The sequence below is a fragment of the Leopardus geoffroyi genome, chromosome D3 (genome assembly GCF_018350155.1).
Source record: "Leopardus geoffroyi isolate Oge1 chromosome D3, O.geoffroyi_Oge1_pat1.0, whole genome shotgun sequence".
In the NCBI taxonomy this organism is placed as follows: domain Eukaryota; kingdom Metazoa; phylum Chordata; class Mammalia; order Carnivora; family Felidae; genus Leopardus; species Leopardus geoffroyi.
In genome coordinates this window covers 49,956,074-49,958,977 of record NC_059339.1, presented here as the reverse complement: position 1 = coordinate 49,958,977, position 2,904 = coordinate 49,956,074, and positions in this window count along the sequence as shown.

The following is a 2,904-nucleotide window of genomic DNA, read 5'->3' as shown; positions in this document are numbered from 1 at the left end:
CGTCAGACCAGAAAATGGTCAACGACAAAGCACTTTCATAAACCCCGATGTAAGAGAAGTAGAGAATACCGCAGAAGCAAATAGGACGGCCAGCACACTCTCCGAGCAAAAGTTACCCCAGGGGGCAAACAGGTAGGACAAGTCACGAAGGACAGCCACAGTTGGTAGGAGGAAGCATACACGTGGGGCGGGGAGAGGAGGGGACGCGGTACAACAGAGATTTTGGACAGATGGAACAAGATGAGCAAAGGGCAGAGAAAACACGGCACATTTGGCAAACTGAAAATAGCTCCGCATGGGAATTCACATGGAGTCTGTGAGCAAGCCTGCTCCCAGGAACACCTGGGTTGCTGGAATATGCCAAGGTAGATGTGACGCTTGCCCTTGCTCGGCGGGGGGGATAAGGAAGTTCATGTTTTGGAGAGATACTACACTGGTGTCACCAAGTACCTCATTTCACCAGCTGGCCACCCTTCAAACAGTTCAGAATGCACCTGTGGGAGGCCTTCCTTCCTTCGCTCATGGCCTCTTGTAGCTATCTTTACAGAGACATCGCGCAGTATTGTAAGAGTTTGTTCCCTCACCAGATGAAGGGTGCCGAAGGTGGGAGTGACAGTTCGCTGATCTATGTTAGCAGCTCATAGTAGGGAGCCTGGAACGCAGCTGGCCTTCGATAATCAAAACCAGCCTACTCCGCAGTCCGTATACGGTGCAGAAGCCACATATACAGCAACAGTGTTCCTCTGACCATGAAGAACAGGCTGATTTTTCAAATTCTCTGTCTTGTTCCCTCTCAGTCAACAATCAAAATATCCCAGCTGCTCCAAATGACATCTCTCACAATGCCTTTTGCAATTTGGGTGAACACAGCAGCTCTTTGTCCCGCCATGGGTACCAATTTTTTTTTCATTCAGAGAATGAGTTCACCAAAGCAGTATACTCCGTGCTGCCTTCAAGCGTTCCTGCCTAAGAGGCAGAAATTAATTGTGAGAACGTTCTGCTCAATTGATGGCATGCTGTGGTTGCTCAATACTTATTTAAAACATCAACAAAACTTGTTTCTTTGCTTTGACATTTGAACCAGCTATATAACGTCGGGCAAGAATTTTGAGTCCCATACATCTACATGCCAAAGTTGAAAAATAAGGGATCTATTTTTCCCTCAGAATTGTTTCATGCCTGTATCAAAATACCAAGTTACCATGGCGATAGCTTCTCTTGTAAATAGGGCAACTCTACCCCCCCCCCCATAGCAAACCTGCCCCCCCTGAAGCAAATGTAGCACAAAAGAGAGGCAAAATAAACTCTGAAATAGAGGACAAAAGAGCCTGGGGAAAATCCCCACAGTGAAAGAGATAAAGGCTGCTCCAGATGAAAGTCTTATAAGGTGACAGAATTCCTCTTCCCTCCTTTTCACAGGCCCAAGCCCAAGCCGAAAGGGGTAGGACCTTGAATCCGTGGAGTGTGGCACTGTGTGGTGGCGGCCCAGGGAGGTTGCATCTGTTGGACATAGTGAGGTTAGTGTTAATAATAACAATCATAACCAACATTCACGGAGGGCGTATTCTGGCCTTCCATGCTTTATGGGCGGGAGCTCATTCAATCTGCATAACGTTTTTGTGAGGTAGATCTTGTGGCTCTCAAGAAGTTAGGCTGAGATTCAAACTTGTGCCCTTAACCGCCCCTCCTGTACCACCTGACAAGTAACGAGGAAGCAATTTGAAAAGCTAGAGGAGAGAAACTGGCCTTGCCTTATCTTTAGAAGAGTGAGGAGGAGAGGAAACAAAATCAGAAGTCAGGATATGACTAACTGGAGCCATCAGTTGCCCTACGCTCTGTGGGGGCCCTTGGGATAGACAGCCAGGCAGGACTCTGAGGATGCTGGGTCGGGGGGTGGGGGAAGTGGGCGGCAAGTGAAGGAGAAAAGTTGCAGTCAGGAGAGGAGGGGAAAAGTTGCTGCCAACTGTTTTCCACAGAAGCAGAGGTCTCTGCATATGTTTAGCCCCTTTAGGTGAAAATACCTCTTGCTTGCTCCCCATATGTCTCTCAGTTGTCTGTCTTCCTTTAGTGAACTTGTTTTCCATTTCATTTTGATCAAATCTGGACAAATTGGTAGGTTTGGTGGGGGGAGGTTGGTAACCCTGTGGCTTTTATTGTCGTTTACTCCAACTCTTTGAAACAGTCTTCATTTGTGGCTTCCTTCAGGCTGTGGGCTCTGTGGAGAAAGAAAAGAGAAGCTACGACATTCTGTGTTCCACCCATTCTAGAAGAAGACACAGGAATTCAGGGCAGTACCCCGTAATGATAGTGTTGAGGAGACTTCTAGGCAAGAGACCTAGCCTAGCAGAAACACAATGGCTTGTCAGAGATGTGTGCAACTCTCCTCCAAAGTTTAGGGCAGCACACAGGAACCAGCCCCATGTTTAAATGTCCATACTATAACCAATGCAAGCAAATGAATATTGTTCTTTCAAACAGGTTCTTTGGAAGTTCATATGCTCATTTTAATGAAGGTGCCATTTGTGCAATAGCCATTTGAAGTGCAATCATGCTTCATTTTTAGCCCAGAATTCTAATGACCCGATTCATCACCCATCTTATTCACTATCCTGAACTCCACATAACTTTCTTTTCAGAAATCCAATCCATTGTCAAAGGATTAAGATTCTCTACAGAGGATTCTCTGGAATGTGTCCTAAGCTCTTAGAGCACTTCCAAAAGAGAAACTCCAGAAATGATTTGGTCAAAGGTCAGCGTCAGTGGTATATATGACCTCCAAGGTGACTGCTTGGCTGTGGATTGAAATAAAGCAGCTAGTTTCCTTATCAGACATACATATTAAGTTACGGCTAATAATTTGGAATAATGACCTAAACAATGAAGACAAATTTAAGGAAATTCATG